The following is a 22,078-nucleotide window of genomic DNA, read 5'->3' as shown; positions in this document are numbered from 1 at the left end:
TAGAGCCTAATACCAGAATCTGCTCCTACCTCCTATGACCATGTCATGTTTCGAGTCACACAGATCAAGTATTATTTTGCCATTTTGAAGTGGATATGAACATAAACCTAAAATCACTATGTCCACCTACCTGATTTATAGCTCAGGATACACAAGCAGTAACGTGACTCCTGTGATGTTAGCATGATGACTCCTGTGATCTACTTTGCTCAGTTTAAGTTAATTATTAATTACTTGTCAGAGAAAGTCATACATTTGGCAGGAATCAACACTGTTCCCATGTCTAAAAATGTGTTGCCAGTAGGTCACCTTACATTAGATGGAAATACAGACTGTTCTTGATAATTATTCATAACTTCCCATTAATATTCATAAAACGATATTCTTTAGACCGTATCACAGCTGTGTTTGCCAAATACTTTGTATCTTTGCTCGAAGTCAATACCTTCATTAAACCCATTTTAATTATTGATTCATATTTTAAAATACATTTACACTGATAAAAAAAAAGAAAAAGAAAAGAACTAGCACAGCTGTGAGAAGAAAAATCTTCAACTGCACATATTATTTAGTGGAAAGGGCCCTGTCAACGTCTGTTTAGCTGGGAAGTGTTGCTCTTAAAGAGAACGTATCATCACAAAATGACATTATTTAAATCAGGTTTTTATTATAAATAAATATTTTTAAAAACATTTGGTGGTTGTTTTTTTTACTATGCACATAAAAACAATCTTGAAATATTACATTTTCACTGCCACGAGAGTGTCTATTTTTCTGTTCTCTATAGCTCACTTGTCTGCTTTGCGGTATATATAAAGGTGCGGGATGAGGAGAATAATCTCATTATCACCAAAGGGTGGGCTAGTCAATGATAGCTCTATTGTTTTGCTGGAAGCCTAAATAAGGGCATGACCACACGTGGCGGATTTCCTCCGCAACTGTCCGCTTCAATGCCGCACAGAATCTGCGTTGCAGATTCTGCTGCGGATCTGCACAAAATGTGCAGTAAATTGATGCGGACTAGCTGCTGCGGACTGCGGGAAAAGTGCTTCCCTTCTCCCTATCAGTGCAGGATAGAGAGAAGGGACAGCACTTTCCCTAGTGAAAGTAAACGAATTTCATACTTACCGGCCGTTGTCTTGGTGACGCGTCCCTCTTTCGGCATCCAGCCCGACCTCCCTGGATGACGCGGCAGCCGTCACTTAGACTGAAACGTCATCCTGGGAAGCCGGACTGGAGACAGAAGCAGGGAGTTCTCGGTAAGTATGAACTTATATTTTTTTACAGGTTGCTGTATATTGTGATCGGTAGTCACTGTCCAGGGTGCAGAAACAGTTACTGCCGATCGCTTAACTCTTTCAGCACCCTGGACAGTGACTATTTACTGACGTCTCCTAGCAACGCTCCTGTCATTACGGGAGCCCCATTGACTTCCTCAGTCTGGCTGTAGACCTAGAAATACATAGGTCCAGCCAGAATGAAGAAATGTCAAGTTAAAAAAGCAAGACGGATCCGCAGCACACATAACATGTGCATGACAGCTGCGGACTTCATTGCGGAAATTAGAATCTCCATTGAAGTCAATGGAGAAATTCCGCCATGAGTCCGCCACTGCTCCGCAACAGACAGAGCATGCTGCGGACACCAAATTCCGCTCCGCAGCCTATGCTCCGCAGCGGAATTTTACGCCTCGTCTAAACGAACACTGCTAAATTAAAGTGTAAGTCAATGGACAAACGGCTCCGCTGCGGATTAACGCTGCGGAGTGTCCGCAGCGGAATTTTAGTGAAATTCCGCCACGTGTGAACCCAGCCTAAGGCAGGATACTAAAGGCCCTTTTACACTGGCCAATTATCGGACAAACGCTAATTCATAGAATGCTCATTGCCAATAATTGCCCTGTGTAAACAGGCCAGCGATCAGCAGTTGAACGAGCAAACGCTCGTTCATCAGCTGATCGTATCTGTAATGGCTGCGGTCGCCTTACCTGCTGACAGCTGTGGCCGACGTCTCCTTCCTGCATTGTCCGTGAGGGGGTGCACGCGCACTGGTTCTCGACCTTAAAGGACCAGCACGCGCATATCTAATTCATTAATGAATTATTTCCAAGACCACCCTGGACTATAAAATGAACCCTGCCCTTTCACTCCTTGCCTGAACATTGTTGTAGTTTTCCCATGTTTGTATTGCAAATGGTCCCTTAGTGTTATCCTACTTCCAGTGTTCCTGTGCCCTGCTACCTGTATCCTGTAACCAGTGCTGTGTTTTGTTCCTGAGCCTGTCTAGTGTTGGAGTCATGTTGTGCCGCCTGCTGTTATACGCCACAACTGGTGTCATCTGACATCCCTGATATCATCTACCACGTCTGTCGCAAACCTGCGACACCTACTGCTATACGTCACATCTGGTATCATTCGCCACATCTGGCGCAACCTGCCACATCTAGTCCCATCCGTGCTAAAGCCTCTACCATTGTCTGGACTATCTCAGGTACCCTTGTGCTACGAAATCTTTGTATAGACTTTTGCATAGACTGTGACTTGGCCAGCTGCCTCTCCGGTACGGCGGAGCAGCCTAGTGGGTCCACATACTCCTAGATCTTGAGAGTACGCTCAGGCCATGGAACCCACTGGCCAATCTAAGACCGCAGTTCAGGTAATACGAACAGATATGCGTGACCTACGTGCATGCCAGGATCTACTCCTCGTGACATCATCGCCCGACTGGATCAAACTCCTGCTTCTCTTCTGGATGCTGCTGCCATTCCACTGCCCGTCATTCCTCCTGTCTGTTCTGGAGCCACAGTTTCGTTGCCTCTTCCTCCCCGCTATGGCGGTGACCCTAGAACCTGTAGAGGTTTCCGCAACCAATGTATCATTAATTTTAGGTTATGAGCTCATCTTTTCCCATCTGATGAGGCCAAGGTAGCGTTCATCATTTCCCTTCTCGTTGGCGAGGCTCTAGCATGGGTGAATCCAATCTTGTAACGTGTGGGACTTGAATTCTCTGACCTACATAGCTTTATTCCTACAGACTTTTCATACTGTGTTCGAGGAGCCGGGTCGAACATCCTCTGCAGCGGCCACTCTGCTAACCCTCAAGCAAGGAGCAGGAGAGTATGCTATATCCTTCCGTACCCTGGCAGCAGAGTTTGCATGGAACAATGAGGCATTGGTGGCAACCTTTTGGCAGGGACTGTCCTCGCACATCAAAGACGAGCTAGCAGCCCGCGATCTTCCTTCTACCCTGGATGCTCTTATCCTGTTGGCTACCCGGGTCCATATGAGGATCCAGGAATGGTCAGGAGGTTCGGCGGGAGAGACGTTTCCACAGTCTGGCACCCTCGTTCCAGAGACCAGTATTGCCCCCTACTGTTGTCCTACTTGAGGAACCTATGCAGGTAGACAGACTCAAACTGTCTGAGCAGGAGAAACAGCACAGACGCTCTTCAGGTCTGTGTCTGTATTTCGGCCTTAAAGGCCATTTTGTGCGCCAATGTCCACAAAAACCGGGAAACACCAGCACCTATAGTTGGTTGGAGAGACAATCCTAGGAGGGACGATGCCAAATTTCAAAGCCTCTCCCAAGTTATTCATTCCGTGACCATCATCACTGGTGATATATCACAATCCTCTTCAGCCTATCTGGACTCTGGAGCAGCTGCAAATTTTATTCAGCAGGATCTAGTGGATCACCTACATCTACCCACAGTGCTTCTGAAGAGACCCCTGGGGATTGCCTCTGTGAATGCACTACCTTTGCCTGATCCTGTCGTATTCGTTACTAAACCACTAACACTGCAAAACTGAGTTCTTCGCTCGGAATAGATTACATTCCTCGTTCTATCTGAAGCAATTAACCCTGTCCTGCTGGGCCTGCCTTGGCTTCGCCTACATGCTCCGGTTCTCCACTGGAGTTCTGGAGAGGTCCTCCAATGGGGGCCCAAATGCCTTGCCGGCTGCCTGTCACAGGTTTGTCCTGTTTTCCTCCACTGTCACAGTCACTCTCCGATCTACCGTCATATTATGCTAGTTTTGCGGACGTCTTCAGTAAGAAGGAAGCAGAGACTCTTCCTCCCCATTGCATCTACGATTGCCCTGTTCAATTACTTTCTGATGCCTCGCTACCCTCGAGGTCGAGTTTATCCTCTCTCCCTGCCAGAAACCCTAGCCATGTCTACCTACATTAAGGAGAACCTCGAGAGAGGGTTCATCCAGAAGTCATCCTCGCCGGCAGGAGCCGGTTTCTTTCTCGTGAAGATGGATCTCCTCTTCCATGTGTCAACTTCTGGGGTCTGAACCAAATCACAGTTAAGATTAAGTATCCCCTAAAGCTTATCTCAGAACTTTTCAATAGAATTTGTGGGGCCAAGGTGTTCACAAAGCTGGATCTATGCAGAGCTTATAACTTGATCTGAATCCGTAAAGGTAACGAGTGGAAAACCACATTTAACACTCGAGACGGCCAATACGAATACCTCGTGATGCCCTTTAGATTATGTAACGCTCCAGCTGTGTTCCAGTAGTTTGTAAATTAGCTTTTTCGAGACATGCTGTATGTCTGTGTGGTGGTCTATCTGGATGACATCCTGATTTACTCACCTGATTTGATGACACATCAGAAGCATGTTCACCAAGTTCTCTCGTGGGTAAGGGGGAATTGCCTATATGCTAAATTCGAGAAACATGTGTTCGAGTGGAAATCTCTGCCCTTCATGGGCTACATCGTATCTGACCATGGTCTGAAGATAAATCCAGAGAAGGTGAGATCCGTCTTAGAATGGCCATCTGCCACCCCTGATATCATCTGCCACATCTGGCGCAACCTACTGCTATATACCATGTCTGGTATCATTCGCCATGTCTGGCGCAACCTGCCACATCTAGCCCCATCCATGCTAAAGCCTCTGCCATTGTCTAGACTTTCTCAGGTACCCTTGTGCTACAAACTCTTTGTATAGACTTTTGCATAGACTGTGACTTGGCCAGCTGCCTCTCCGCTACGGTGGAGCGGCCTTGCGGGTCCACATACCCCTAGATCATGACAGTATATTTTTAAAAATTACAAATATTATTATTGTCGGCAGCACATCTCCCTGTGTAAGCAGGGAGATGTGCTGCTGACATGATAATAATGTATGTAATGTATACTAGCTCCTTGTGTAAGGAGCAAACAAGCGCCAATCAACGGGCTGTCTCATTGATCGCGCTCATTTACACGGCCCAGAACAGGATGTGTAGGAGGACCTTAACACTATACACACAGATTAGGCTCTGTATGTATCTCTCCGGGAGGGGCTGCTCTCCATCACTTCTTGGAGACTGTAATAATCTGTGAGCTTCCTCTGACAATTAAAGGGGTTGTCCCAAGTTGATAAATGGAGCTATAAAGCTCCCCCATGTAAAAATAAGAAGAATTCTAATTACCTGTCCGTCGTCCAGCGATGTCGTTTTCTTGATATCGTTGATTGAAGTTGCGGTCGGTCCCTCTTTGTATCCTGCTCGTTGCCTAGGTTCCCGGCCACCGCTATTTACCTTTAGCGGTGGCCGCGCATGCGTAATGACATCCTCTGCGTCCGGAGCAGAGGATGTCATTTACTCATGAACGCGCATCCCGGCGCATCTCGGCGCATGCGCAGGAGATGCAAGGAGATGAAGTGGAAGGTACCCGTCGCGAGAAGTCTGCGCTCCGCTAAAGGTAAGTGTGTGTGTGTGTGTGTGTGTGTGTGTCTGTGTTTGTGTATAGATGGGTGTGTTTGTGTATATGTGTGTGTGTTTATGTGTGAGTGTATACATGGGTGTATTTGTGTGTATATGTTTGTGTATATTTTTGTGTTTGTGTATATTTGTGTGTGTGTATATATGGGTGTGTTTGTGTATATGTTTGACTGTGTGTGTTTTTGTATATGTGTGGGTTTGTGTATGTGTTTGTGTATATATGGGTGTGTTTGTGTACATATGTTTGTGTGTATATGTGTATATGTTTGTGTGTATATGTGTGTGTGCTTTTTTGGTGTGTTTATGTGTGTGTGTTTGTGTATATATGGGTGTGTTTGTGTATATGTGTGTGTATATATGGGTGTGTTTGTGTATATATGTATATGTTTGTGTATATGTGGGTTTGTTTGTGTACATGTGTTTGTGTATATGTTTGTGTGTATATGTGTGTTTGTGTATATGTTTGTGTGTGTGTTTGTGTGTTTATGTGTGTGTGTGTGTGTGTGTGTGTGTTTGTGTATGTGGGTGTGTTTGTGCATATGTTTGTGTGTATATGTTTGTGTGTTTTTGTATATGTATATGTGTGTGTGTATATGTGTGTGTTTGTGTATATATGGGTGTGTTTGTGCATATGTGTATATGTATGCATATGTGTGTGTGTATATGTGTGTGTGTGTTTGTGTATATATGGGTGTGTTTGTGCATATGTGTATAGGTTTGTGTGTATATGTTTGTGTGTTTTTGTATACGTGTGTTTGTGTATATGTGTGTGTGTGTTTGTGTATATATGTGTGTGTGTGTGTGTATATATGTTTGTGTATATGTTTGTGTATATATGGGTGTGTTTGTGTACATGTGTTTGTGTATATGTTTGTGTGTATATGTGTGTGTGTATATGTGTGTGTGTATATGTGTGTGTGTGTATATGTGTGTGTGTATATGTGTTTGTGTATATGTGTGTGTGTATATGTGTGTGTGTATATGTGTGTGTGTATATGTGTTTATGTGTGTGTTTGTGTAATATATGGGTGTGTGTTTATATGTGTTTGTGTATATGTTTGTGTGTGGTTGTTTGTGTGTGCGTGTATATATGTGTGTAGGTGAGTATAAGTATCGGTATTGTTCACATTGCTAACTTTTTTTTAATGTTGTTGCAGATTTTGATGTACCGATTGGACTACGTCTTTCGATTCGTTGGACTACTGCGTAGATCTACGTTTTTTGAAAATTTTAATAAAATGGTTAATGAGGGTTTTGTTGGGGATTTCTTATTTCAATAAAAAAAAATTGTCTTTGTGTTTTTTTTTCAAACTTTATTAGTGCCTAGATAATGGCAGTTGGCTGATTGACAGCGTCCATTATTAAGGCGGTACTTAGTGTTAGCCGGTGCAGAGGCTAGCACTAACCACCCATTATTACCCCGGTACCCACCACCACCAGGGGTGCCGGGAAGAGCTTGGTACGATCCAGTACCCGACCATCTGTTGTGATAGTCGGATACTGGGGCGGCCGTAGGCTGGTATTATGAGGCTGGGAAGGGTCAAAAACAGTGGACCTTCCCACCCTTGTAATGCTAGGCTGCTGCTGCTGTGTTGTATCGGGCTGGTTATAAAAATGGGGGGGACCCCCACGTCGTTTTTTTGTAAAATTTAACAATAGACGTTGGGTCCCCCACATTTTTAATAACCAGCCATATACAAGGCCGCAGCAGCCTGGCATTACACGGGTGGGAGGGGCCACTGGTTTAGTACATTCCCAGGCTAATAACACTGTGTTTGTGGCTGGTTATGATAAATTGGGTGGAACCCCATGTCTTTTTAATAAAAATAATAAATAAATAATTAAAAAAAATGACGTGGGGTCCCCCCCATTTTTATAACCAGCCAGATACAACACAGCAGCAGCAGCCTAGCATTACAAGGGTGGGAAGGTCCACTGTTTTTGGCCCTTCCCAGCCTCATAATACCAGCCTGCGGCCGCCCCAGAGCCCGACCATCACAACAGATGGTCGGGTACTGGATCGTACCCAGCTCTTCCCGGCACCCCTGGTGGTGGTGGGTACCGGGGTAATAATGGTGTTTAGTGTTAGCCTCTGTACCGGCTAACACTAAGCCTCGCCTTAGTAATGGATGTTGTCACTCAGACAGCGGCCATTACTAAAGTGATAGTAATAAAACTTGAAAAGAAAAGACAAAGATATAGATAAAATATTTTATTGAAATAAAGCACCCCCAACACAACCCTCATTAACCATTTTATTGTAGAAAAAAAAACGTCATCTAAGTAGTCCTCGAAACCGACGTAGTCCAAACACCAAACCTGTAAAAAATCAAAAATATAAAAAAAAAAATGAAATAAAACATGTCGTAGGCTTACTTTCACTTTCATGTGTGATACTGACTGTTATACCATGTATAGAAGCCTGCGGCAAAGTTGGCTTAGATACAGGGCGCCAGCAGACAGTATCATACATGGCCATACAGACATATATACAAACAAACATACATACATACATGCAAACATACATGCACGTATACACATACAAACATGACAACATACATACATGAAAACATACATACAAACATACATACATGCAAACATAACTACATGAAAACACATACATGAAAACATACACACATACAAACATGACAACATACATACATGAAAACATACATACATGCAAACATACATGCACATATACACATACAAACATGACAACATACATACATGAAAACACATACATGAAAACATACAAACATGACAACATACATACAAGAAAACATACATACAAGAAAACATACATGCAAACATACATACATGAAAACATACATACATGAAAACATACATACATGAAAACATACATACATGCAAACACATGCACATATACACATACATGCACATACAAACATACATACATACATACAAGCAAACATACATAGAAGCAAACATACATACAAGCAAACATACATACATACAAGCAAGCAAGCATACATACATACATACAAGCAAACATACATACAAGCAAACATACATGCACATATACACATACATGCACATATACACATACAAACATGCAAACATACATACATACATACAAGCAAACATACATACAAGCAAACATACAAGCAAACATACGTATATGCAAACATACATACATGCAAACATACATACAAGCAAACATACATACAAGCAAACATACAAGCAAACATACATACAAGCAAACATACATATATGCAATCATACATACATGCAAACATACATACATGAAAACATATACATACATACATACAAGCAAACATACATACCTACAAGCAAACATACATACAAGCAAACATACATACAAGCAAACATACATACAAGCAAACATACATACAAGCAAACATACAAGCAAACATACATACATGCAAACATACATACATACAAGCAAGCATACATACATACAAGCAAAAATACATGCACATATACACATACATGCACATATACACATACAAATATGCAAACATACATACAAGCAAACATACATACAAGCAAACATACAAGCAAACATACATACAAGCAAACATACATACAAGTAAACATACATATATGCAAACATACATACATGCAAACATACATACTTGCAAACATACATACATGAAAACATACATACATGCAAACATACATGCACATATACACATACATGCACATATACACATACAAATATGCAAACATACATACAAGCAAACATACATACAAGCAAACATACAAGCAAACATACATACAAGCAAACATACATATATGCAAACATACATACATGCAAACATACATACTTGCAAACATACATACATGAAAACATACATACATGCAAACATACATGCACATATACACATACATGCACATATACACATACAAACATGATAACATACATACAAGAAAACATATACATACATACATACATACATACATACATACATACATAACAACATACATACAAAAATAAACTCACCTAAGACGTTCCCACGAAGAGCTGAACGGTCCCGTCACTTTTCTTCTCCCATTCACAATAACAGAGCGGTGGGCGCAGATGAAGTAATCACGTGGGCCTGATATTATTACGTCATCTGCGCCACAACGCATTGTTACTATGAATGCGAGCGGCGCCAAGAAGAAGGAAGATGGCAAGTGACGGGACCGTTCAGAGCGCCGTTAGAACGTCTTAGGTGATTATTATTTTATTTTATATATTTTTAGTTGTTCGCCGGGTGCTGATGCAGCACCGATGCGGCGGGTACAAAAATGTAGTGACAGGGTGGGGGAGGGAAAAGTGGCTTGCCGAAACGGGGTGAGTGTAGTGTAGTGTAGTTGACATTCACGGTAAGTTCGTCTCAATCGGGCTTACCATGCCCGCTTGAGACGAACATTCTCCCGATGTTGCTAGAACTACAGTATCTAGCAACATCGGGAGCGCGCACACTGCAGAGCGGAGCGGCTTGATTGACATCGAGCCGCTCACGCCCCTTTTTAGAAAAGATAACCAGCACTTGCTGAGTTATCAAGTGTAAAAAAAAGGCACTTAGGAAATGAATTTTAAATTTTTTTTAACACCAAATGTTTTAAAATTCATTTCCTGCTTAGAATGTATAAAAAAAAAAATTTGAGTCAACTTGGGACAACCCCTTTAACTCTCATTCATTTCATTGCCATAAAGTGAACACACCCTGCTGTGCCGATTGCACCGGAAGTACAGGAAGAAAGTGTGTGTCTCTAATATGGCCGTCCCCAGGTAAGGTTTTACTAACAAAAAATAAATAGCGCCAAAATTAAAAACAGATCAAAAACATTATTTATCTTCTATAAAATTAAAGGGTTTACTCGGGCAGAAAAAAATAAATATAAAAACTCCACAAACAAGTTTTAACGCATTTATGTGAACACTCAATAACTTTCTGGCATTGTAGCCACAGGCAGACATCCGTTTAACAGACAGGACTTGTCATTTCTGCACACTCAATAAACTACGAGCCCCATCATGCACGTTGTTCCTCCTCTTGCCATGGATTGCCGCCCATTACAGAGCTCAGTGAAGAAGGGGGCTGGCTTAATTCTAACAGAGCGCCATCCCCCTAACTGTTACATGGGATGATGACAAGCCAACACCACTGTACGGGGAGACCGCTCTCGGTCATGTGGGCATGTGTCGGCGCATCATTATTGCAACCAGAACTACAGGACTTCCGGCGAGCCAGTTGTGTTTGGGAAAATAGCGCAAGAATGAAAATATTTGTATATTAGTAAGTTTACTCAATTTGAACTTGTATTTGATTTGGACATCATTTTTATTGCCCGGATAACCCCTTTAAAACTAATTAATGATACTAAAATGAAATACTTGATTTAAGAGTGTACCTCTTTAGGAAGGTTAATAACAGTTGACTGCTCATATGCGTTATAATACATGCTTATATCCATTACAAAAAAAAATGCCCCTTGGGTGTTCACATGTTGAGACCAATTTGCAATTTTTTGCCTTAAATTTCACAAATTTGTGGCTAAACCACACCGATTGAGGCAAAGTAATTTCCCAAAGTAGAAATGATGTTCACATTATACATTGTAAATATTTCAGTTTTTACTGCAAAATAGCCAAAGCAAGCAATCAAACTTTCTTCCACACTTGCATACAATGTATTTAAAAGTTTTTCTAACAAAATTTCTTTAGGAAGGAACTCATGTAGTGCCCACTGGGTGGCTTAGGCTCAGACGGACACTGAGCCGCAATGCAGCTTTACAGCAAGTCGGCATTTTAAAATTATTATTAATATCTTCTCTTTTTTGCATGTTCTACTTAATCCGTGGACATTAAAAATTAATTTAAAACTAATCCAATGTGTGGTAAAATGCCATGGTGGCTCAGTGTTTAGATGCCTGGTGGGCGCTACGTGTGTCCCTACCCTTATAGAAGAGAGGGCGGTAGTAATTTATGTAGAACAAGACTGTACTAGTAAGTTTAAAGTGTAACTGTCATTTTAACTTTTTTTTACCATTAATCAATAGTACAAGCGGTGATAAAAAGTTTTGTGATACATTTTATTACAGAAAAATGAGACACCTCTTCTCAATTCATTAGTAAAATCTGTTATTAGGGAGGCAGAGATGAAGACGAATTATCAGCTCACTGAGGGATCAGGTTACAGCTGCTGCCCATAGATGTCAATGGAGAGGTGAGGGTGAGGAAGGAGAAGCTGCAGAATGAGACAAATGTAAAAATGTCTTGCAATGTCTCATTTTGTGTGGTGAGAATAATCGTTTTCTTTGGTCCCCATTCCCCCTTTGTCCTGGTGTGGTCTATCTGCATCTGTATATTCCTCCATGTTTGTTTGGTCTAGGCTGTCCTCCCCGTCCTTCTGTGTCCGTGCTCCTTGCTATCATTGGTGGAACCGTTGCCACGTCATCCAATAGGGCATCATACTGGTAGCTACAGAAAAGAAAGCAAGAAAGTGTAACTGAAGAGGAGGGCGGGGACAGTAGGCGCCATTACAGAAGAGAGGAGAAGTTAGAGATTTTAGAGCCATTTTGCGTTATGAGTAAGGCTGGAAGTGGCTGTTCCCAGACTCGGGCTGAATCAAGAGTAAGAGACCATCTGGGTTTATCAGACTGGGGTGTATCCAAGCTCCAGATAATCCTGTTAAGGGGGAAAAATGCTGGGGAACAAAGCCTGCCACAAGGGTCATGGCAAGGGTACTTACTGGGAATTGAAAGCGCAAGTTGCCCTCCTGAGGCTGCCATAATCTGCAGACCTAAGAAAGAATGTTCTGAAGCGCACCTTGTGCGTCTTATGAGTTGCAAGCGGAAGATTTCTATCCGATGTTTCACTTTGCCAAAGTTTGAAAGTTGTTTTGGTGAGAACATCTTGAAGGGCCAGTAACGTAAAAGCCTAAGGCCTAAGTCACGGGTGGGGAACATTTTTGGATATTTGTAACATCATTCGCGGACCGTATAGAATTATCAACTTAAAAATTACCCTGGTATTGTCACGGTCACAGGGTATGTGAACCCACTAGGCCGCTCCGCCGTAGCGGAGAGGCAGCTGACCAGGTCACAGTCTATTTGAAAGTCTATAGTAGTTAGTAACACTTGGGTACCTGAACTAGTCCAGACTGGCTGTGGCTTCAGCACGAATGGAGGTCGGTTCAGCAGGTAGTGCCAGACGTAGCGGGCAGTATCCTATGTGGCAGAGGACACTGGATGAGGCAGAAGACACTGGACGTGGCTGAAGACACTGGATATGGCAGAAGACACTGGACATGGCATCGACAGCAGGTGCAGTAGACACGACTCCGACACTAGTAGGCACAGGAACAAGAAAAGGACGAGATACAGGAACAGGTAACAGGGCACAGGTAAGAACTGGAAAGGGAAACACTAAGGGACCATTTGCAAGACAGATTTGGGATAACCAACAACGCTCAGGCAAGGATCAGGAGGGCTGGGGCCTTCTTATTGACCAGGAAATCATGTGGTTGATGATGATGATTGTTTTACAGGTGTGCGCACTGGCCCTTTAAGAGCAGTCACGGAGGGGGCGTGGCCAGCTACTGATGTGAGAGGACGTGTGTGGCGATAGCTCTGGGCCAGCATCCTGTATTATATCCTCCTGACGGTACTGTACTCCGTGAAATCTGCTAAAATTCCTTACCAGCTGCGTCGGAAGGGAAGGACATCTTACAAGAAAAAGATGAGTCCGCCTAAAGCGATGGACGCGGCGGAAAAGCTGAAATCATATGCCCGCGTGGTGATCCAAGATGGCGCCGGCGGGAGCTCTGCTGTGCAGGCCGCGGCAGTGGCAGGGACATCCACCCCTGTTTCCTCGGAACAGGATGCGGGAATCATGCTGCAGGAGGCATCGGATAAGCTGCTGACAGCCATCCTTGAGACACGCACGACACTCACGGCTAAGATAGATGAGGTGAGAGTGGACGTGGGCCTATTGAGGCAGGACCTGCAGAATGTGCGGGAGAGAGTCACGGAGACGGAGGGCAGGATTTCGGCCTTGGAAGATCTTACTGCTAATATGCCTGCGGCTATTCAAGATCTGCACCGTAAAGTTGATCTGTGGCGCCAGAAAGCCGATGATTTGGAAAATAGATCGCGCCGCAATAATCTCCGCATTGTGGGGTTGCCGGAGAGGGCAGAGGGGCAGAGATCGGGAGAATTTGTGGAGAAATGGCTGAAGGAGACCTTCCCAGCTGCATCATTCTCGCTGGCGTATGCGGTAGAAAGGGCGCACAGGGTCCCAGCACGATTACCACCTCCGGGTGCTCCCCCAAGACCTCTGCTTGCTCGGATGTTGAACTGCAAAGATCGGGACACGGTTCTGCTGGAAGCTCGGAAGGCCGGAGGGATCCGATTTGAAAATGCTTCTGTGTCCATATATCCGGATTTTTCTCCTGATTTGCAGAGACAGAGGGCGTCTTATGTCCCTATCAAGCGCCGACTCCGGGACCTGCAGATTCCTTATTTGATGGCATATCCGGCTAGATTGCGGGTTGTGGATGGAGATAGAGCCATATTCTTTACGGATCCAACTGAGGCGGAAGAATGGCTTACGAGAAAGCATAGGCAATCTCCCCGACGATGAGTGCTGTGGCTGTGCAGGATGGGAAGTTGTTTCCGACATATGGAACTCATGGATACCCCATATTGCTTATATTACAGAAGTTCCAGTTGAAAGTATCCTTATAAGATAATGATGTGATGATGTAACATATTATCTGCAACATGTTATGGGGGGCATGAGGTCCGTGTTATAAGCTCGGCAGTTTAATCCGCATAGTCTCATCCTTATATGTTCTAAATAGGAGGGACGGGGGACCGATAATATGCATCAGGTATTAAAATATCTTTATAATACCTGGGGATGCTGGCTGGGAGAAACGCTATACCTATACAGATAGTGTATTTGCGGCAGAAATACGCTAGCCGTAGAAACTACCACCCTAGAGTATAGGCTACAAAGGTTTGCTCCTGTTGAGCAATGTTTGTTTTTAAGGTTGTTATGATGGATATTGAGTCAACTCACATTACCGCAGAAATCGGCATTGATATTGCACACCTACGAGTCATGGAGGGTACTGTATACGGGATTGGGACAGTTGTCACTCAGGGGTTGGGGGGTAGGCTCCTGGGCAATGGTGCTACAATATGTGTTAACAGTATGAAATGGCAGAATTACGGTTAATGTCCTGGAATGTCCGGGGAATGGGGTCTCCTGAAAAGAGGCATATGATATTCGCTACTGTGCAGGGACAGCGTCCACATTTAACGTGTCTACAGGAAACACACATGACACCGGATACTGTGTCGAGTCTGAATAAGCCCTGGGTACAGTGGGTGGGACATGCCTCACACACCTCGTACTCCAGAGGGGTGGCCATCTTAGTGCACGTAGAGCTCCGTTGGCAATTGCTACAATCCAATATGGACCCGGAGGGGCGGTACATTTTTTTACATGCGGTCCTAGATGACTGCCCATATGTGATCTTGGGGGTGTATAATCCTCCACCAGCCTCAATGGCAATAATCCAGGAAGCCGTCCGATTTGTATCAGCACACCCGGGGCTCGAGTGATCATGATGGGGGATTTCAACTTGGCTATGGACCCAGGTATAGATAGACTGCAGGGGAATGGGAGTAGAAGTCCTGGTAGCCCCACTCAGTTGAGCCTGCTGGTAAAGGAAATGGGATGGATAAACTTGTGGAGGGCGACACATGAAGGGATCAGAGAGTTCACATGTCACACCCCGCAATACAATGCGCTGTCCAGAATTGATTATATATTTGGATCACCTGCGGTTTTACAGGAGGTGGATTCTGTGGATCATTTACCGAGGGGGATCTCGGATCATAGCCCGATTTTATTGACATTAAAAAGGCCACAGGTAGGCAGAAGGGGGATGGGTAAAATACACCCGTTTTGGCTTCAGCTCATCCAACAAAACGATCGCATACCGGAACAGTTATCAATATTTATAGAAGCGCATGTTCAGATGGAAAATCGGTCACTGGTGTGGGATACCCTCAAGGCCTATTTGAGGGGGTGTCTCCGATCCTCCATATCCTATGTAAAACGAGTTTCCGCCCTGCAGGAGGAGGACTTAGCATATCAATGTTCACAGGTGGAAGGGGCATTTGTTCAGGATCCCACACCAGCTAACCGGAATGCATGGCTGGATTTGGGTAGACAGTATCTACAGGTCTTGAGGGATAAGACGTTGCGTAGTTTATTCTTTAGCAAACAATCTCATTTTGAATTGGGCAATCAATCGGGTAAAATTCTGGCACATATGGTGCAGAACAGTTCTAGATCCCCCCCGGTGATGGGTATAGCGAGGCCTGGAGATAGGATCTACACCTCCCCGGGAGAGGTTCTCGAGCAATTTACACAGTTTTATGATCAGCTGTATGCTTCAAAAGTTGATTATGGGATGGATGAGATGGAGAGGTACTTGGATGGAATATCGTTTCCTACATTGACAGCGGAGGGGGTGGCATTGCTTGAGGCTCCATTTACGGTAGATGAGATTTTGGAGGGAATGGCTTCATTGGCTAAGGGGAAGGCTTCAGGGCCGGATGGTATTCCCCAGGAGGTATATCTACAGTATGGGGAGCTGCTGGCCCCCCAATTGCTGGCCCTGTTTGAACATAGCTATCGGAGTTCTGCTCTTCCGGAATCCATGTGTGACGCCACTATAATTGTGTTGCTGAAGCCAGACAAAAAAACAGATGAATGTGGTTCATATAGACCGATATCGCTGCTGACAGTGGATTACAAAATCTTGACTAAGATGTTAGCAAATAGGCTATGCAGAGTGATAAAGGAGATCATCCATTCAGACCAGTGCGGCTTTATACCTGGCAAGTCCACCTCAGAGAATATTAGGCGGGTACAGGTGGTGACGCAGATTGGATGGGAGGAGCAGCAGGACTGGGCGGTGGCATCTCTGGACGCGGCAAAGGCATTTGACTCGGCAGAATGGCCCTATCTGCTGGCAGTGCTGCGAAGATTTGGGTTTGGGGAAGGATTTATTAATTGGGTGTCCTTGTTGTATAAATCTCCACGAGCGCAGGTGTTGGTGAATGGGGCCCTGTCCCCTTCCTTTGGCCTCCATAGGGGCACGAGGCAGGGGTGCCCACTTTCGCCACTTCTCTTCGCATTGGCCATTGAACCACTGGCTCTTAACATCAGGAGGGATCCTGCATATATGGGAATTAGAATAGGGGATAGAGAGGACCGGATAGGGTTATATGCGGACGATATGGCGTTGTTTATGGCGAACCCCAATGGCACCCTTCCTAGGGCCATTTCCCTCATTAACGTTTTTGGAAGATACTCAGGGTTACTAATTAATTGGTCCAAATCGTATCTGATGCCTTTGAGGCAGGACAACTGTGGATGGGGCGCTCAATTTTGCGGACTGCCAGTAAGACCAGAGTTCAAGTACCTAGGGATTAATATTGCCAGGGATAGCTCTAGATCGTATGGGTTAAATGTAGCACCCTTGGTCACGTATCTAAGGGACAAAATACAGGTGTGGAAAGGCCTGCCTTTGTCAGTGGCAGGACGCGTCAATCTATTAAAGATGATAGTATTGCCGAAGTTCTTGTACGTATTGGAGCATATGGATGTGCTGGTGCCTAAAAGGTTCTTTAAAATAATAAACTCGTTGTTGGCGCCGTTTGTTTGGGGGGGGGGGAGATCTAAACTCAAGCTGTCGATTCTACAAAGACCTAAAGATGAGGCTGGGGCTGCGTTACCGGATGTTTTTCTATATTACTTGGCGGGTCAGCTCAGGTACTTGATCTCTTGGGTCTCCCCCCCCCTAAAGACTAATGCTGAGTGTCATCTAGCCCGGGTACTGGGCTTAAAAACCTTATGGCCGATACTGGAGCCACATGATTTCAGACACCGCTCCCTGTTACCCTTACATAAGTTGGCCAGACGAGTCTGGCAACAGGCTAAAGATCTACTGGGGTGTGTGGGGGTGGTGGCGGAGAGCCCGCTGTGGGATAACCTGAGCTTTTCCCATCTGCACGGGATGGTGGGGAAACGTTACTGGGCCTCTAGAGAGGTAGCCGCTCTGTCACAATTGCTAACGGAAGAAGGGTCGGTCATGACGGTGAGTGAGATTCGGGCAGCATTCAATATACCGCCAGGGGATGAATTATATTGCATACAGCTCCATCATGCTCTATTAGCACAATTCCCATTGAACTCCGTGACGTACTCTAGTTGCGATTTGGTGGTGAGGTTGAACAAGCCGTTTACAAGAGGTGTAGTTTCCCAAATTTATTCTTTTCTAATGGAGGCTAAAATGCGAATGGAGCCCCTGGGGGCTGAGGATAGGTGGCGTGCATTAATTCCACAACTCACAGCAGAGGAATGGAGGGAGGCGCAGGGCTCACACTTGCTGGTTTCCCCAGCTGCAAATAATAAACTAGTGCAACTGTTCATCATCCACCAATGTTATTTAACGCCCGTAAAGCTACATCGTATGGGAAGAATGGCGTCCTCACAATGTCATAGGTGTGGAGAGATGCGGGCAGACTTTATACACCTAATGTGGGGTTGTCATTGGATCCTTAGCTTTTGGGAGGAGGTGGTTGCATTATTAACGGCAGTGATGGGGAGGACGATACCTTGCAGGCCGGAGGTGTGTTTACTGGGACTGCTAAATGAGGAGCAATGGTTAATATATGAGAGGATTTTTCTCAGAGAAACACTATTTATGGCAAGGAAGGCGGTGGCCATGAGATGGATGGCGGATAGGGCCCCGACAGTAGCGCAATGGCGTAAATTGGTCAATGACATGCTTCCATTTGAGAAAATAGTGTATAAACACCGGGGGAAACCGGCTAAATTTGATCTGATCTGGGAAGGTTGGTGCTCATCGAATCTCACTCACTGTACAGTCCAAGGGCTATCAGCCGCTCTGGCACAAGCTGGGGGTGAGAGCAGGTAAAAGAATCTGGAGGAGGACACGTCCAGGCGCTTCGATATATGACGTACGAGATGATTGGGGCGTTATGGCAGAATATTGAAATGGGGGCGTATTCCTATTTTCATGATGTACTGTAATAAAAGTCGGGTTGGATTGACTTGATCACCCTGTATTATGTATATGTGGTCTGCGAACCATGGGTTAATATCATGGATACCTGCGAGTATTCCCTTTGTATATATTGAATCTTCTGACATATGTACTTTTGAGTGTATAATGTTACCCTGATGTATGTGATGGTTTGACTCTGACAGTTACTTTTAATAAAACGAGTTTAAAAAAAAAAGAGCGGGCACGAGCGTGCGCGCGCACCCTACGGGACACAGCAGACCAGAGCAGAAGTGAGCGCTGGCATCTCCTAGGAAGGAGATGAGGACCAGCGCTCACGGATCCATGGCTGCGGGCGTCGGGAGGTGAGTAAACCCGACGGCCCATGGCCATGGATGCTACAGGTATATTTGGTCAAACGTTTAATTAACTCACACCTAATGTGTTGGCTGGAACTGCTTCTCTTTGGTGAGGCGTGTGATGTTAGCCGGTATTGATGATGTTGCGTCGGTCAGTCTGGAGTGCAGTCATCTCTTTTGTACGTTTTGAAAAGAACTCGCAGCAGTAAGTTGTTCCGACTTACTTAAAGGGGTTTATCATAAATGTCAGATAGATGCGGGTCCCACATCTTGGACCCGCACATATCTCTAGAACGGGCCCCCCTGAACCCAGTTCTACCTCTCTGTGTTCCTGCTGATTTCTGACCATGAAGAAGAAAACAGCATAGCTCGCTGACCTGCGCTGTTTCCGTAACTCCCAAAGTAGTGAATGACGGTTATGGAAGCAGCGCAGCATGCGAGTTACGCAGTTTCCGTAACTACTATTCAGATCTATGGGACCGGAAACAGCATTTCCTGCTTTATGGTCGGAAATCACAAGCTTCAGCATAACACAAAGAGGTAGAACAGTGTTATGGGGGCCCTTTCTGTAGATAGGTGCGGGTCCTAGAGGAGGGACCCATATCTATCGGACATTTATGACATATGCTGTGGACATATCATAAATGTCCTTGATGAAAAAAAAAGCCTGACCTCACTTTGAGTAAGAAGGGCACACGGACGGAGCCAAGAAGGGAATGACACGGCGGCAGCACTGGTCAAAGTGAGGTCGGGGCGTGCTGTGACAGGAGTTGGTAGGGACACACGTGACTGGACTGGGCCGGCCTGGGACTGGACCAGTCCGGTCACCTGACCTCACGTCACTGACTCAGGTCAGATGACTGGACTGGTCCACCCTTAGGCCTAACACAGTCCAGTAATTTGGCCTCACGTCACTGACTCAGGTCAGGTGACCGGACCAATCCACTTTTGGGCCAGCACACACCGACCTCACTCAAGCCTCCGCCGACAGAGCCAAGTAGTGAATGACGCGGCGGCAGCGGGGTAAGAATGAGGTCGGGCCGGACCAAATGATCCCTTATACTGCTTTTAGATAGTGGTGTGTGTGTGTGTGTGTGTGTGCGTGTGTGTGTGTGTGTTAAGATAGGGGTGCAGGCACTGGCGTAGCTATAGGGGTCGCAGCGGTGGCAATTGCGACCGGGCCCCGAAGCCAGGCCCCCGCACCACATCAATAAAAAGTTACTATAGTAACTCGGGCCGCGGGCCCCTGTTACTATAGTAACATACTTTACTTACCTTCCTGGTTCCGGATCGCAGCGGAGGTCCTCATGTCAAGCGCTGTGCGCAGCGCATGACGTCACCGCGCTATGCGCCGCGCACAGCATCGAGACGACAGAACTCCCGCCGCAGCCGAAGAGGAAGGTAAGGTTAGCCCTGGCTGGCGGGGTCCGACTCCCGGGACCCGCCAATCAGCTGTTTTGAAGGGGCCGCAGCACTCGTACGAGAGCTGCTCCCCTTCATTCCGGTCATACTGTGAATCCGTGTCGGCGATTCACAGTGTGGGCGAGTAGTGAAATGAAGGGGAAGCAGCTCTCGTACGAGTGCTGCGGCCCCTTCAAAACAGCTGATTTGCGGGTCCCGGGAGACACATCAGCTATTGATGGCCTATCCTGAGGATAGGCCATCAATGTTTAGGGACTGCACAACCCCTAAGCCTACGATGTAGCAGGCTTAGGGGGCCCATGAGACAGGATCACAGATTGTGTGATCCTGTCTGCTGGGCCCTGTATCTAAGCCAATCACATGGTAGGCTTAGATACATGGCCCATGTGTGATCCTGTCTGATGGGCCCTGTATATAAGCCTACCAAACTGTAGGCTTAGATACATGGCCCATGCGTGATCCTGTCTGCTGGGCCCTGTATCTAAGCCAATCACATGGTAGGCTTAGATACATGGCCCATGTGTGATCCTGTCTGATGGGCCCTGTATATAAGCCTACCACACTGTAGGCTTAGATACATGGCCCATGTGTGATCCTGTCTGATGGGCCCTGTATATAAGCCTACCACATTGTAGGTTTAGATACAGGGCCCCAGCACACAGTAATCTTATACTGTATAAGATTACTGTCTGCTGGACCCTGTATCTAAGCCTACATTGTGGTAGGCTTAGATACAGGGTCCCACAGACAGTATCACACATGGGCCCTGTATCTAAGCCTAACACACGTGTTACTAATCATTTTTTGTGTGTTTTCTTACAGGTTCGGTCGTTGGACTACGTCGGATTCCAGGACTACTTCGATGACAGCTTTTTTTTTACTATCAATAAAATGGTTAATGAGGGCTGTGTGGGTTTTTTTTTAATTTCAATAAAATACTTTTTCTATGTCTTTGTGTTTTTTTTTGAAACTATATTACTACCGCCTTAGTAATGGCCGCCGGCTAATTGACAGCATCCATTGCTAAGGCGGGGCTTTGTGTTAGCCGATGCAGAGGCTAACACTAACCCCCTTTACTACCCCGTTACCCACCGCCACCAGGGGTGCTGGGAAGAGCCGGGTACGCTCCAGTACCTGACCATCTGTAGTGATGATCTGCCACTGGGGTGGCCGCAGGCTGGTATTATCAGGAGGGGGAAAGGTCAAAAACAGTGGCCCTTCCTACCCTGGTGATGCTAGGCTGCTGCTGCTTTATTGTATCTGGCTGGTTATGAAAAATGGGGGGGACCCCACGTCATTTTAAAAAATAAAAAATAATTGGAAAGAACGATGTGGGGTCCCCCCCAATTTTCATAACCATCCAGATACAACACAGCAGCAGCAGGCAGCATTACAAGGGTGGGAAGGGCCACTGTTTTTGGCCTTCCCCAGCCTAATACTACCAGCCTGCGGCCACCCCGGTGTTTGCCCGTCACTACAGATGGTAGGGTACTGG

The sequence above is a fragment of the Rhinoderma darwinii genome, chromosome 8 (assembly GCF_050947455.1).
Source record: "Rhinoderma darwinii isolate aRhiDar2 chromosome 8, aRhiDar2.hap1, whole genome shotgun sequence".
Taxonomy (NCBI): domain Eukaryota; kingdom Metazoa; phylum Chordata; class Amphibia; order Anura; family Rhinodermatidae; genus Rhinoderma; species Rhinoderma darwinii.
Note: the sequence above shows the minus strand (reverse complement) of the source record.